At 33.5% G+C, this 17,248-nt stretch overlaps 1 protein-coding gene across 1 annotated transcript in view; it reads right to left on the bottom strand.

The window, feature by feature from the left end:
• Positions 1-11,112, bottom strand: part of LOC149410416 (long-chain fatty acid transport protein 1-like) — a 36,265-nt gene extending 25,153 nt beyond the window's left edge. Inside the window, exon 1 of the mRNA XM_089649015.1 lies at positions 10,973-11,112. The gene's annotated coding sequence lies outside the window, so the exon portion shown is untranslated. The remainder of the gene's footprint in view (positions 1-10,972) is intronic.
• Between the last annotated feature and the right edge of the window lie 6,136 nt (positions 11,113-17,248).

Raw genomic sequence — 17,248 nt, 5'->3', positions numbered from 1 at the left:
TGTAACAATAACGGGATCAGAGAACTTTTATTTTAGACTAGTGAACCCCGCAATGCTAATGTCTTTCTCGGGCATCTCCAACTTCTTCCACCACCACTACTGTACACCGCAATGATACTGTTCAAAACTACATTACATCGACTTTAATTCCACTCCGTATCTCATTCAGGTGCAGAGATATTGTGTTAAGTATTCCTCGGCCGTCCAGACTTCTACCATCCAAACCACTGTCTAAAACAGTCCTGACACTAATAAGAATAAACTCTGAAATTTTCAGCGATATCGGTTTACTACTTTTCAAGCTTTGCGAGCACAAACATAGGGAGACTGAATTTTCACATATTAAGACTAGCTGACTCTACTTTTCTCTACTTTCTCTAAATATAATATGGATATATTAACCTTTCGGGAGAAATTTTCTAAATGATAGTGAAAACCCTATCAAAATCCTTTGCGTAGTTTAGAAGAACTAATCGCACAAATAGACACACGCGGATAGCGACTTTATTTTAGTATAATAGAGATTTGGGTGAGTTGACTAATGATCACACGACCTTTGTTGATGATATATTATTTAATTCTTAATTTGTTTAGGTTTTTAAAATATCTTGTTTTGTCTGGAAGGTTATCGCACATTTAAGTTTATTTGTCGAAGTGTTGTATAAAATTTGTTTAAGCTGTGCACACAAGAAATATTTGGTTTTAAAATTGATTTGTTTTGTTTAGATGACTTAAAATTGTTATTGTGTAAATTTTTCGACCACCAAGCATCGACATACTTCAAATTTATTGAATATTCTTTGAGTGTAACGATATGTTTAATTTTTCCGTTGCAGCGAGTTCTTAGAGAAGTCCTAGTATCAATACCTGATAACTAGGGGTACGTAAATTTCGTTTTTACGAAATAGATGCGATAAAAGCGAAATCTGCATTTTATTTGCGATAAAAGCGAATTTTAAAATTAAATACTTTCGCACTTTTTTACGTTACGTTCTTTCAAATTTTGATCAGACGCGCTAACAATTATTACAACTCTGTTCAAAACAGACAGAGACGGCTATTTTATCAACCGAAAATTCTATCGATCACAGCATGATGTTGAAGACAGCAGCTCAAAAGAGCTTGGATAAATTGTTGGTACACATGGGGGGCCGAATCCAACAAATGAGTGCTACAAACACATTGACAGATTATTTTGTCCATCGGAAGCAGCAAATGTGCCCTCTCCTTCTGTCACTTCCAATTCCATAGTGGAAAGCTTCGCAAAAATTTCGTTTTTCAAAAGTGTACCACAAGAAGAACTAATTGACGGGTACTCACATTTTCACAGACAATTACTTCGATTGGTCGGCCAAGAAGCTCCTGTATTTGTAATGCAAGTTTTAGTTACATCAAAATCTTGCTACCCTGGATTTGCAAAAGCAGCTATTCAATGTCTCAAATGCCCTGTCAATAGTGTTGATGCCGAGAGGTACTTCTACAAACATTGTCGTAACTGATCGCAGGCAAACAATGAAGATGAAAATGTAGAAATTACAACAATGCTAGCCTTTAATTGAGTTTTTAACACTGTATTTTTTTTTGCGAAATAAATGCGAAATTTTCCATTTTGAGTTTTTTTAAATGCGAAATCACGATTTTTTATTTGCGAAATTTACGTACCCCTACTGATAACTGATAGTGAGATGTATCGTCTCTTTCAACAAGGTTAAAGAGTGCCTAGAGTAATTCTTTATCTTTAGTATATGACGGAGATAACGTTAATATTATTTATTACTACTGTTAATCATAACTAACAAATTTTGTTATAAATTGGCGCCCAACATGGGGCTTTGATAAAAACTGTTATAATTACCAAAAAATACTAATAAAAAGTGTATTCGTTAGTCCGTCCGCTCACGGGACAACTGAAAAAAAAACAGTTTTCAACGGCGGCGCAACAAGTCACGAGCAAATCGCCTGTATAAGTCAGTTTTCAAGAATATTGTGATTTTTTCATGCCTCAAGAGCTGTCAGAATACGATATGTGCGAGCAGGAAAACATTAAATTTGTTCAAGAGGTGAAGGGTAAGCCCAAAATCTTATCTTTAGAGGATTTAGCTTTCGCTGATATTAACAATAATTATACCAATACGGCTATAATAATAATACGGCTGCATCATCACTTCATTCTGCAGACATCTTTTAACGCAATACGATAGTGACAGATGACAGCTTCTTGTGTTCTTCTTCATTCTATGGTTAAATAAACTTAGATAATTAGTGAAATCGTCAACTTGAGTTGCGCCGCGACAGAAGCTCGATTACCAACCAGTTTGCAACCGGCACCAGGCAGTTGCCAACCAGTTTCAGTTTAGTTTCAGTTGCCCCGTGAGCGGACGGACTAACATTACTTTTGAGAGTCATAATTCACGTGTTTGGATAACAATGATAGTAACAGCAGTTATTCATTTGGAAACATATTCCATTGCTAGTAAAATTATTACAATTACAAAAAATGGATACCGTTAAATAATAAAACTTATACATATACGTAATACACAATACCATCACACATCATTATATACAACCGTACCTCATCATATTTTCCGATTAAGTTGGTATACATTTTACCTTTTGAGAAAGGAACGGTTGTTCCGAAACCGGTCGGCGTTTATTAAAAAATTATTATAGAGTGGTTCAAACAAATTGACATGGTTTTATTTATCTATAATGGATAACCACAAAGTTATAGCTTCTTTCAAAAGTAAAAAAACTTTATTGTTCATAACTATTTCAAAAATAAATAGTGACACAAAAGATACCGACTTTAAATTGTTCAAATTACATAACTTGATCTCAGATGTTTCATAAAAGGAAAGCAACTAATCAAATAAACATTAGATTATATCCTTTCCGGGTGAATCTGCAAAATCCATGATAAACTTGTCCGATAAAACATACTTATCTTTAGTAGCTACGCGTATTGTAGAATAAATGTGGGTCTGATAGAAATATGGAAAAAACACACATGACATACTTAAATGATTTACAAATAATACAGAATAATTTACTGTTATCAAGTTTATTTTGCAGAACATTTTAATTTTACGTTTTTCTCTTAAATATTCAATAGTATTATTATTAAATTTACAAAAAAAACAACAGTTTATTATTAAACAAGTTCTGCTGGGTAATTGCTATTACGCGTGACAGCTGTTTTGCCCTCTGAAGTTATTATCAAACTGTGGGTATTTAAACATCTGAGATTGTAGTAATACGTTCATCATAAATACCTAAAATAAATCCCACGGAAAGATTAATTTTCTAGGCACGTTAGAGCAAATTCGACCGTAGTTTCATCCATTACACCGGGCCACGCGCCAAATATTGTTTTTACACGACTTCATCGCATATGTCGTTAAGATTTTAACTTTGGCAAATTCGACTGCAGGTCTGTCCAATACACTAGAACCGTGCGTCGCATATTTCCACGTGTGGCTTCTTCACGATTCCGCTTCATGTGACTTGATACACACAAGTACCAATGGTTTATTTTATTATTATTAATTATAATTTAAAAAGAAATCATAAAGACCATACTGAAAGTACCTAGATTTAAATTTTCAATAGTTTTGACGTACCAAATGTACAATATTAATAAATAATTAATCCTTTACCAGACCGCGTATCCATCCATCGAATCAAAATTACATAAAAAACATTCCAAGTTATAAATTCGGATAAAGAGACTACATTAATTTCGCAACAAACTGCACAACATCCTTCCCCCAGATATAAAACGAATAGAAACGTTTAATGAGTACAAATCAAGAATAAAAATCTGGCTGAAAGAGTTTAAGGCGATGCACTACGTCGTGTAATATTTTAAATTGAGCCGCTATCAATAACAACCCTTACGTAGATGGCGATAAGGTTTAAATTCCCGCTTAACACCATCCACCTGTTGTGATTTATGCAAGAAAAAAACATGGCCAAAAAGTGCCTTTTATTTTATTGGTGCGGGTTATCCAATGAAGGGTTCCCGTGGCGGCGGTGCCCAAAGCAGCCTCTCAAATTGAAAAACTAACTAATTATTTCGGAGTGAATATTTGTAATCGGACAACTCAACACAACGACAAATCAATACTATTTTTAATAGTGATATAAAATCATGAAAAGTGATGAAAAAATCTAGGTAAAATAGGTTACGATAGGTTTGGTTTATGGGTTAACTTTTTTTCGTCGCTTTGATGGTTAGTACACACGCAAAGCTCACATCAAAAGTTAATGTACAGCGCATCATCTTTTCTACCGACACACGACGCTATCAAATATTTGTACCTATGGTAGGAGAGGGGGTCAGTTGAATTCGAGAGCGGCCGAGGAACATAATTTCATCTGTCAAAGTGACAACTTTACTAAGGGAACACGGAACTTAGTTGGTAGCTCCGTAATTAAAATGACCCCCTCTCCTTTTTGCGGCGGAGAGGGGGACGCATAACTTTTCAAATATCGCGTCGGGAGCGGTTACGTAAAATAAATTCGGTTAGCGAAGTTCAGAACCACACTTATAGCGCGTTATCTTTTTACGTGTGTCGGGTCTGTATGGGATTGTATGGCGAGCGCTATTGTGCTTTATATTATCTGTTGATGTGAGCTTTGCGTGTGTACTAACCATGAATGTAAATAAATGGTGAGGAGAGGAAGAGAGCAGAGAACGGGGGAAGTGGTATATATCAAATCACAGATTAGGTACCTGAGGTAAGCCAGTTATCAGTGTGTTAGAATGAGCCTATGCCCACAATGCACATGCACATGCACAATGTGTCACACATACAAACACGCACGTGCGACTGAGAGAGATTAGTAATACTACGAAGCGTGTACATTTTTTCGATAAGAGAGCATTGGCTCTGCGCAAAATGTGCATTGTACAGGACCGCTAGGGTAATAAAATAATATTCTATTTTTATTAGAACAATTTAACTTATGAAGGTTATACCAATCAATGGAATATATCATTAAGGCGATGCAATATGTCGTGTAATATTTTAAATTGAGCCACTGTCAATAACAACCCTTACGTAGAAGGCGATAAGGTTTAAATTCCCGCTTAACACCATCCGCCTATTTTGATTTATGCAAGAAAAAAACATGCCCAAAAAGTGCCTTTTATTTTATTTTGTGGATGTTCAGGCATAAATATTTAAATGTTTTTCGATCATTTTATAAATAACTTAATTTGCCACATTATACAATAAAATCATAACCGAAATGGGTTCGTAAGTAGGAGATTTTGAACTTTAAAGCAGTTTTCATAGGCCTTTACATTATTTTTTTCTGGGCTTATAAAAAGACTTATCTAAAAAAATACTCGATTATTTCAACGGCCACGATGTATTCTACTCGCAGTATTTAATTAAAGCATCTGAAACATTTCTAGGCGGCCAAATTTTCAAACCAAAAACACATGATTTTGCTACGTATGGCATCGCCTTAATGAAAACACTCTAAAAACACATGAAAAACATAGAAGACAAATAAAAAAAATAATTAAATAACTAATCCGCCTCAGCACAGGACTAAGAAACACCATTGCTATACTTAAATTCACCATAGTATTTTGTATGTACAATGTTTTATACAGTCGCTAAAATAAAAATATATAAATTAACATACAACTACAATTGCATGCAAATATTTCAAATCGACTTTGGATTCAGAATATGACAATGTGTATTGAAAAACGTTTTCAGTTAAAATTTGAATAAATTAAGAACACGTTGTTAAAATAACGATCTTTCTTTAGGCATACAAATACAAAAAAAAATTGTTTGTTTTCTGAACTATTCTCTGAAAGAAGTTGTGTATTTTAAGCAATTATTCGTCAATATGTACGGGCCAGAGGTCACTAACTAATTGTTTACGACGAATGACGAATCTATGTCTCGACTAAACCTAAAGCAATCTCTTTTTGTTTGAAGTTGTAATACTTCGACACCGGCACATTCTAATTTAGGTAAATATATGCAGAAAATCATAAATGAATACCATTAATACGCACATCTTATTTTAAATACATTTTGCATCAAATATATAATAATGAGAAGTGAGTATTTGTGTTTTCGGAAATGGAAAAGAATTCATTTTTAGTAGCTCGTCTTTTCTTCACGCCATGTTTTGGCATATTAACATGAGAATAGTTTTAAAGGCAATTAAAAAAATACATTTCTAATTTAAACCGAAACTAATTACCTATATAAGGATCCTCCTCAGTGGTTGGGGCATAGCGCTTGGGTCTCACCCGAGCGTCGCGTGTTCGATTCCTCGGCTGGCTAAGTCCTCCATCACAACACAAGCAACATTTTCGGCTTTCTGTGGTGGTAGTAGGAGATTTTCAAACATTGTTGGGTTATTCGTAACCCGGGAATGTTTGTCTTTCTTTAAAAAAAAAAAAAAAAAAAAAAACCTATTTTGGGTTAAATAAGAGAAGAAAAAAAAACACTAAAACATTCGCATAAAAGTTTTGCTAACAAGACCACAAAGTGATTTTTAACGAAATAACTATTAAAAAGTTCGCTAACAAGGCCACTAATAGAATTTGTTTGTTCGGAATTAAAGACATACATTAGAAAATCTTAAATCAATTTTTTTAAAATTAAATTTTAATTATTTTTTTCCTTATTTTAAGCTATTATGAAAGTGAAACGTGGCAGATACTTTCAGTAGCGCCCCGGTGAAAGACCACCATTCAGTATTGGAATTTTGCTTTAGCCGTGATTGGTCACAAAATCTGAATAGCAGGTACTTTCCCAACTCCCTTTCTTATACCATCCCCACTATCTTCAGGCCAGCAACATGCCCCGATTGGGGATGCCATAAGCTCACTCTGTACGTAGTAATGGATAAGATTAAGAAAGGAAACCTTATATGTTTTGGCATGTAGAGCGGATGAACGAGAAAGAGGTGTAAGAAGGATATATTACGCGGAAGCAAATGGTAGAAGGAGTCGAGGACGCCCAAAAAAGACAAGACCACGACTTGATTAGATCAATAGTCGGAATAACAGAAAAGTATGTTTGAGACGCTGTATGAATATGAATGAAGCAAGAAGTGTGTTCGGAGACAGAATTGTGTGGCGGTCTATCATCTCTGCATACCCCGGTGGGATGTTTCAAACTCCGCTCCATTGTCAAGTCATTTGGTTGGCTATCAAATCAACTATCAGCGCAATTTTGAATTTTGTAAACATTTTCAGGGTCCCTAAAAGGTGTTTATGCTGGAAAACAAGGTCTCATGGCAATGATATGCAATGTGATTTTTGTCATATTTTCATGTATTTAATGCTTCCGATTTTGTTGTCCGGGTTAAATCTTCCCCATAGAAAAAACTAAACCCTTCCACTCACTTTTCCACAAATGATCATCTAGTCAATCAACACTATGTAAGTGCATTATATAAGTAAAATAAATACAAAACAATACAAGAACAACAACACGTCAACTCACCAGAGATCAAATGGGAAAAAAAATTCACCGACTCCAGATATTTTCATATCAGAGGGTTCGGCTCGGTAGAACTTTTAACAGGGCCTATAAATCCTACTGATCCCTCAACATAAATATTTAAAAAATCTTTCGTTATCCTACATGTATTCAAAATGACCGACTTTTGCATCTTTATATATAAATTTTTTGATAGATCTAATACGCCTAAATTTTTAATGAGAGAGCTAGGTATAATGCCAGTAGCCGAAATAACTAATAATAAATAAATAATTAATGGTATAAATTTAGCATGAACAATAATTACATATCGCAATTAAATACAAGCGTATGCAAAATACACAGAAAATTTAAAATTACACTTAAATGTGGCACTCGATTGTTCAACGACATTAGAAAGTATAAAATGAATCCAAACTCTAGAAGGACATAAAGTAAGAGTTTTGAGAAGACCCAAAACATATTTGTAGACACAGGTTAAATTAATATTGATTGAAAAGATATGCTTATACATTCTCCTTATACCAACCATGTAGATCCGCCATATCTGCGTATCTATTACTCAAATGAAAATCAAAGAGGACAAGTAAATCAGGGCTGTCTATTTTTAGTACCATCTACAATTTTGAATACAGATATAAAGTCGGATATAATTCTTCGATCTGAGAGCTTTAAAGAATTTAATTCTAAAATGAATATTATTCAGACATTGACCGCGAAGCGAGATAACTCGACCCCGACCATTGATGTATATATGCATTGACCCCGACACTGGACTTTCAGCAGAATACCAAACTGATTACAGAGAGTCTGTGTATTTATTTGTAGAAATATTGAACCAATTACTCGATGATTTTTGTTATCTGGTTCAGTAACGACATCTTCCCTTCAGCCCAAGTTGAGGATGCTATATCTCCACGGACTCCGAGCAGTTTAAGATTAAAATATTGTAACGCATTCCGCTTCTGATATTCCAATTTTTCAATAGAATAAGGAAAAGGCGGGAGGGAAGCAATGTTAGAAAATTATTTGTTCCGGGATTCGTTCCTGTTTTTGCATCTAATTAGTGAGGGCCAAAGATCGAGTGCATTGTTTTATTTGAATTGAATTTATAAGAAATGGGAAACAATTGAAATATCCATATTACTTTGAATAGATATTCGTAATTAATAACAACTAATTATGAATAATTGTTCCTGCTTGTATACGTAAAGCTCTTGTTTTTTAACTCTTGGAATGCCGGGGGAAAACGCCAATCGCCCGCTGTATTTGTTTTGTGTAATTTTATCTGTTTTTTTTTGCAAAATTATGCTTTTGTAAATTGTACTGTATTACCAGAAAACGTATTTGTGTATGCATTTTTTATGAAAAAAGTCCACTATAAGTATTTTCATTCCAAATAAAAGTATGTAAGATTTTTAATGAGCTACCGACAGATGTTAAAGCAACAAAAAGACTTGCTGATTTTCGTGGGTTATGCCTAAATACTATAAAGAATAAGTTTTAGTTCTATTGTAAAGTTTCCTAAATGTCATAGAAATAAGTTGTTTTTTAACAACTAGATATAATTTTTTTATAACTCAATAAAAATACACAAAAATAATAAATTATTCAAAATAAATTATTTAATAAAGTGAACGTGTATTGCAGTTTAAAAACTTTATATGAATTTCATTGTTTTCTTCTCTTCTTGTGTTAAACTATTTTATTGTATTTATTTATTTAAGTGATAATATATTACAAAATAACAACAATTCCCAATGTGTTAAAATAAACTCATTTCAGGAGAGACAACATTATACAATTAAAAGGAAATTATTTTTATGTAAGAATACGAATTTAAAAGGGATTTCAATGAAGAGTGTACATAGATTCTAAAACAGACTAGGCAGACTTAACACAGTTAATTGAAAAATATTTCATACATACATTAAGATGACATATAGAGAAGTTAGAGAGTTGCAAAGAAAGATTGTGTCGCTGGTTAATAAAGCTGTCGAGAAAAAGCTCCATTGTTTATTTTTGTTTGTTACTGGAAGTTTCAGGTTACTGGGTAATGTGTTGTATTGTGTTTATGCGAGTAAGGAGTTAATTCCAAATATCGTCGTGCGAGTAGATGGCGATAAGTGTATTTGATTTAGTGATCGTGTTTTGTGCTGGCGTATGACATATTGATGCTATATTTTGACAGAATCGTGAAAGGAAATATTTATGTCAGTGCGCATGTATATTTTGATGCTTATGTAAGATTACTAGTGTCTTCTTCTAGATATAAATTCATAAACACTAGAGCAGAAAAATGAACAATTACGGAATATTATAATAGTGGGATGGTAAATAAAATATACAAAACATAGAGATACGCTTAATACGCATGTTTTATTCTAAAAATACTTCGTAGTAGTTAAGTTAGATAATGACAAGTAAGTTTTTTAGTTTCCGGAAATGGAAAATAATGATAAAATTAAATCTGATTGTTTCTTGGCGGCAATTGTTATTGATGTCAATGTTTTAAGGTTAGTTTTTTTCTTATCTTATTTAAACCAAAATATGAATCTATATATCCCTGATATTTAGGTTCTTAGGTTGTCAGTTTGGGCTCAATTAAAACATAAATAAAACCAAAAAACAATTTAAAATTATTACTTATGTCAAAACATGGCGTGAAGTAAAGACGTTAAATTCTCCGTTTGTTTTACGAAAAAGCTACTCCTAAAATGCAGTATTTTTCATTTCCGGAAACTGAAATATTTACTTCTCATTGTTATCTAACTGATACAAAATGTTTTTTCTATAAAAAAGTGCGTATTAACCGAGTCCCTATTTCCTGTAGGATTTTCGAAGCTAAAAGTTTATCTAACGAACTCATTAAAACAAAGACAATTATTACTACAGAATGATCAAGCAAAAATATTCACTTTTCGTGAATGACTATTCTTGTTTTTAATATTTAATATTTTTTCTTGATCAGTTATATAAGTTAGGTAAATTAAAATAGGTCGGAAGGATTTCTTGAAACATCAGTTCAAATTATGAAAATGACACAAAAAATCCACTCACAACCGAAATGAGTTAGTACGTTCGATTCATGTTTATGGTTCGATTCATTTTTCGACTCATAATAAAAAGGTTACAAAACCACTTTGACCTCATTTGACTCTTATTTGATCTACTATCAAAATACAAACACACCAAACTTCAATAAAAATGTATTTATTCCGATAAAACAGTCCTCAAAAAAACATGTGACAATATTTACCTAATAAAATGACAAGAGTAAAGATAAAAAAGAAACAGGCAGAAACCACTTAAAAATAGAGACAAGAGATGCAACAAACTTAAGAGAAAAAGAGATGACTGGAATTTCGATGTGTCTATTTTTATTCATGTAACGCAATCATCTACAATAGGCCAGGATTCAATAATAACATAACCTAAACAATAGACAAATCTTAATAAAAACGTGTTAAATCGTCTTTACTTACAAGTTTAAACTGTGTTATTAAAATACAGTAATGTTCACAGGCGTTTATGTTACAGTTTAACACACATGTAATGTTTTTATTGTTAGGTTATTTACGCGTAAACACGGAAATGAACGGCGCGAGCACTCCCGACGGACGACAGATGTGTACTAATTTATGTTGAGTTCATTTCATCTAACGCCGGGAGTAACGCCTCCTATCATGTGAAGCAGATGCTCTCAAACTTTCAGCGACATTTTTAGATCTTTATATTTTTCGGAATGTTTATTGAAAATCATTTGAGTTAACCACCAAATTCTCGTGAGAGTATTGCGCCATCGATATATACAAGGTGTTCGGAAACACACGCGTGAAACTGATGAATCTACATCACATTTGAAGTCAATTTTGTTATTTATATTTTTTTTATTTGAGCTTTCCTTTTCGAGTAAATCGAGTTCGAAGTTGGAATTTTTATGTTAAATTTGAAAACCGTAGAATGCTGCACGGTCACTATTTACATTTACTATCAGCTGTTTTTATTTTATTTTAAAATGAGCCGAAATGTAGACCTGACATCCAAAAGCTTTTTAACTTTTAAATGCCGAAAAAATGTACAGGTTTTTTTTGGTTCTTTACGTAATGTTGATACATCAGTTTCGTCTATAAATAAATCAAAATTAATTCGAAGAATCGGAAAAGTCACAAAAACCAAATTCCAGTAACAAATTTATTTTTTACCGTTTTTCATGATTTCATATCAAATTAGTTTTCTCCAATTATCTTAACAATTAACGCACTATGTTCGCATGTAACATGAAGGATTAGTGCTCCCAACTTTCTGGAGATAATAATAACCATATAATATATGCTCGACTCGGTTCCAAAGTTGAGAACCACCTTTCGGCAGGCTTTGTTGTGATATTAATACTTCACGACTTCTCGCACAACACTGAACACAGGACTAGCGGCAGCGATACAATCCTGCATTCGTCATTCTCGCATCGTGAGTGGTTCATTTATGCTCGCATCGCATCAAGTAATAGCAACACACAATATGCGGGACGCACAGGATGCGAGATGCGGGAAGCGGGACAAGATGCATCGAGACTCGGGAACCACTGATTTAATTATGTTGATTGCTTGCTCTCTGTTCCAACTTGAAATAGCTTTATTTATTTTGTTCTCAGACGGCTAGGTATTACCAGCACAATCAATTTGTTCGCTTTTCGCTCATATAAATCACTGTGTTTCTCTTACCGTTATAGAGAGGAAGCTACAAGTCAAAAGTGTGTATACAGGGTGTATCGGCAAGTACCCGACAAAATTTAACCAGGTATTCCTCAGCACATTTGGAGTAAAAAATGTTATGGGCGCTTTGATGTCCGGTAACATTTTTTCCATTAAAAACAAAAAATAAATAAAAAAATCCACACTCCGTCACTGTCATTTGCATTGAATCTCGTGTTCAACAGCTGTTATTAGCAAGTATGTCAAAAAGTGTCCTCGCTCTTTCGTACACACTAAATAATAATAGTTAAAAATGAGACGAATGGTGCCGTGCCATTTCGTTGTGATTGTAAAAGCGCCCCAACGTAGGTACGTATGTACATTATTCAACGAAACTCGAACAAAATATTGCCGGATAGGTTTTCAAACTTTGACAAAGGATAAAACATTGGTGACATGTGGTGAAAATATGAATAGTAAATTTTTTATTAAAAAAAATGTTACCGGACAGCAAAGTGCCCATAACATTTTTTACTCCAAATGTGCTAAGGAATAGATGGTTAAAATTTGTCGGGTACGTGCCGATACACCCTGTATATTTGGTATACCTTATATCGTAGGTAATAGGCATTAAAATCGCTTGACAAACGGAGTCTAGAAACGTTCGATTTCAAGCACAAAACTGTTTTTTTTTTTATTTTGTTAATAATTTTATAAGAAAGTAAAAAAGTTAATCAAGTGAAACTGTCACAGATAAATTTAGCCATATTACTGTATTTTTTAAAAGTTGATTCCTTTACGCGTTCATACATTTCGATTAAAAAAATATATTTTTAATAGTTTACATTTATATTTTTTACTGAGAATTTTTTTTTTCTTTGTATTTTACTCGAGCGAAGCGATAAGAAAACCTTAAATTTATCCAAAGCATATTTGTTGGTATTCATAATGTACACCAATTCGTTATAAAGATTAATCAATATAGTGATTTAGCATTAAGCTTCGCCTTAAACGGTGTTAAAAAACAAAACACCAAGATTTATCTTCAAATATAGAAATAAAACCACAAAATAGTTAGGTACATTATACAATTCTATGAAACCAAAGTTCATAGAAATGTATAGTACCTAAATAAAAAACAAAACACCAAGCTTTATCTTCAAATATAGAAAATTAACCACAAAATAGTTACATTGTACACTTCTATGAAACCAACGTTAATGGAAGTGTATAATATAAAAATATAAAAACACCCAGCTTTATCTTCAAATATAGAAAATTAACCACAAAATAGTTACATTGTACACTTCTATGAAACCAACGTTAATGGAAGTGTATAATATAAAAATATAAAAACACCCAGCTTTATCTTCAAATATAGAAAATTAACCACAAAATAGTTAGATTGTACACTTTTATGAAACCAATGTTCCAACCGCAATTTGAGACAAATTTATGAAATTTCTATTATTTAATTTTATATGAAACAACAAAATAACGTCGACGTGGCAGTCATATTTCTAATACAGTTGTCTAATAAAATATGTGTTTTTTTTTCGTTTTCAGTCATTTTAGTTCAGTGTATAAACGCGAAGACGTAAGGTCAGCCATTAATATAACTTTTTTATTTTTGATTTCAAAAGTTATTTGTTTATTTAAAATTTAAAAAAATTAATAATATATCACCTTTTGAAAATAATTTTTAGTTTTCACCTTTGTTTTGTTATACCATATTTATTTGGAATTTATTGAGAAGCGAAAATAGACATCTTTGAGAAATATAACGGTCAATATGCCAGAGGCCGGAAGAGGTAAAAATCATTTACTTAAAAACCTCTATGTATGCATAACCTTCATGGGATGTGTACATTATCACACATTGAGGAATAAAGTTTATGATTGGATTACTGTGATTCATTTTTTTAATTAACACATGAAAATTTCGGTAAATTCGGTAGTTATTGTTTTTATGAATGCTTCTAATACTCAATTGCATGATTATCAATGAGTTAGTAAAGTTTGTAAGTAGATTGTGGTGAAGTGTTAATCCTATTAATGTGGTATTATGCGTTTAGTTTTGGTGTTGTCGTCGTATACCGGATACCTAAAACTATTAAGCTCAGCCCCGTCGTCGTTATTAATATTTATAGTTTTGTTATGGATTTCAATCGCCTTGAGCGCACTCGATTCATTTTGGGCGCACAGACTACTTATCGGCTTCTGTGTTTCCTCCCTCCTGTAAAATAACTCTTTGCAGAAACCAGGATCACTCCTATCTTTCCTAAAATGACCCCCACTTATTGGGGAACCTCCGGATATATATTTTGCCTTTCCTGGCGAAACGCGGCCATTACTTTGGATTTGTTCCTGAAGTTTTTGCAGGACTTGGAGAGTACATAATTTCGGAGGCAATTGAAATACACAAAAAGAGACGACGGGTTAAGTTTAATAGATCTCGGAATAAATACTCTTGATGATAGGTTAGGTTGGATTTATGTGCTAGTTTTTTCATCACTTTAAATGACTTTTCAAAAGTGTATTGATTTGTCACTGTGCTGAGTTTTCAGGAAACCACATATAAACACCTGACCTGATGGTGGACACTGTAACACTGTCCAAGACGTTGGCTAAAGAAGGAGACAGGGCCGGCCCGACGATGTCGGTATACATCATGATAAACACGTTAAAGACCGTTTTCAACCGTTTACCAATAATTTGAAGAAATTCTTAAGAACTCATTTTTCTCCATGTACCTATGGCTCAACCTATTGGCTGAGAAGGAGGAACCGCAACACGACATAATAACCTAAAAAATAATAACGATAATAAACTTAGCGATTTTTTTGGCTGCTCCACACAATCCTCACTGTCGTTTGAGGAGTTCAATTAAAAATATATGGGAACTTACAGTAACAATTATGTATTCAAGAAGATTATGTATTCTTATCTTGGTAGTTTGTTTCACCATTTCATAATGTCCTTTTGGCCTCTTGGTACGACACTTGGTCTACGTTTACTTTGTAGAAATAAATTTAAAATTGTTTCATTGCGATGCAAAATTACCATTGCAAACAAAGAACTATACTTAATAATTGTCTTAATTAATCAATCACTGGGTGCGTTAGTTCAATGCCGTGGATGGTTTTTGTATTTGTGATTATACATAAGTAACTTAAAATTTAACCTTGTTTCCTTGTTAGTCCAGTCAGTGGGGAGTTTTACCTTGCAAAAGGTTAGGTAGTAGCGATTTTGATATATGTTGTTAAGATTGGGACTCTAAGGAAAAAAAAAAGTTTTCGACCTTGGGAGGGTCGAGCTCGACCCGCCATCTTGGATTGAAGGTGCCAAAATTTTTTTTTTTCAAAATAATTGTGAAGTGGTCGTTTTTACAACCAAATTGTTCAAGACAAACTTAAAGACAACTAAATTACCTACATTTTTTGTAGAAAGTTTTTTTTTGTAAGTCTAATAGGTAACGAGTTACAGTGGCGGAAATGTGAATATTTTTCTGAAAAATGATGAAATTCCCAACTTTGTAATTTTTTCGGGTTATTCATTACATAATTATAATAATTTTGTTAATTCATTTCCAAACCACCATGAGGTAGGGAACATGGGCATTTTTTATTGTGATATCCCCAGTAGGTCTACTCCACAGATATACCAGCGATGGTAGATTTCTAAATTATGTTACATTACTATGAATTATGTTACTATAAATTATGTTACTTAATAACAGTCTTCGTCATCAATGTCATCATCTAACTCATTGCCTGTGATACTGAGATTCTGGCCTTCCATTGACAAAATCTCTTCTTCTTCGTCCTCGACGTCCTCTGGCGAATTTCGGCATGTTTGACCATTACAGCACCCACATACAATAGAACACTTCAATCCAGCTTTCCTGCAGCTACATGCAACACCGCATCCTTTTTTACAATTGCATGAAATAAATTTTAATAAAGTCTCGGGTGCTGGTTTCTTTGTCATTCTTACTGGAATAAGCCCGTTGGTGTCACGTTTCCAGCCCCAGTTTCTGGATTTTTTTGGATTCCATACCATTTTTGGACTTGATGGTACGTTCTAAATGCATGGTACCGTGCAGTGTCGTTCGTTGGTGGCAAAGAGGCAAGATTGAATTTGCTTTTTGTTGTCGACTTTGCGAAACGTTTGTAGCGGACTTCTTCCAAGGTTTCCTTATCCATGTCACCCCTGTACAAGCAACAAGAAAGCGTGTTCCTGCAACTGCTATGTCTTCTGGTGTTGCATCATGTTGTTTGAAGATTCCTATCATGGCATTGAGTCTTGTGTCGTTTTGCACAAGCGAACAAAATTTTGTTTTTCCTTAGTTGAAGAAGGACGATGTTGTATCGCAGCCGCTAAAGGCATGAAGAAACAGAATATTCTCAGCCGCCTCTTTGTATTTCACTCTATTCGCGGAATACAGTCTTTCAAAAGTTTTGCCTCTCCCGGGTTTTCGAAGATATATACTACTTTTGGGTGGTGCTAATGCTGTCAACAGAACTAGGAGATCAACGTCTTCGCCAATAATGAAAACAGCGTCATATGATGAACACAAGGAAATCGCAGTATTGACAATCAACTCATCAGCATCTTCTTCAGCCTGCTTAACTGTAAAATCATCCTGTATAAATTGCTTTGTAAGCATCGAAATCAGACGGACTTTGTTATTTTCATTGGCTAAAAATCGTTCTTGTGAAACTTGAACTGGCATTGTTTCACCGAAAAGAACATCTGCAGACATGAGCATCTAGGCAACGTCCTGTAACCAGGACTCAATCAGTGTTGCCAAGTCAGCTGTAGACTAGGATCCCACTATAACAAATCAACGTCATCGAGCACACGGATGATGCTATATAAGTATATTGTAACGTAGAAATACGTTAAAATGATATTGTGTAATATGTTTGTACAAAATTTATAAAGAAAATTGGGATTTTACAATTTTTTGTCAAAATTTTCTTCTTTCAACCGCTGTAACTCGTTACTTATTAAACTTACAAAAAAAACTTCATTCAAAAAATGTAGGTAATTTAGTTATCTTTA

This window comes from Hesperophylax consimilis, chromosome 28 (genome assembly GCF_061612785.1).
Source record: "Hesperophylax consimilis isolate HC1 chromosome 28, BYU_Hcon_1.0, whole genome shotgun sequence".
Taxonomy (NCBI): Eukaryota; Metazoa; Arthropoda; class Insecta; order Trichoptera; family Limnephilidae; genus Hesperophylax; species Hesperophylax consimilis.
This window is presented reverse-complemented; position numbering and strand designations above follow the sequence as displayed.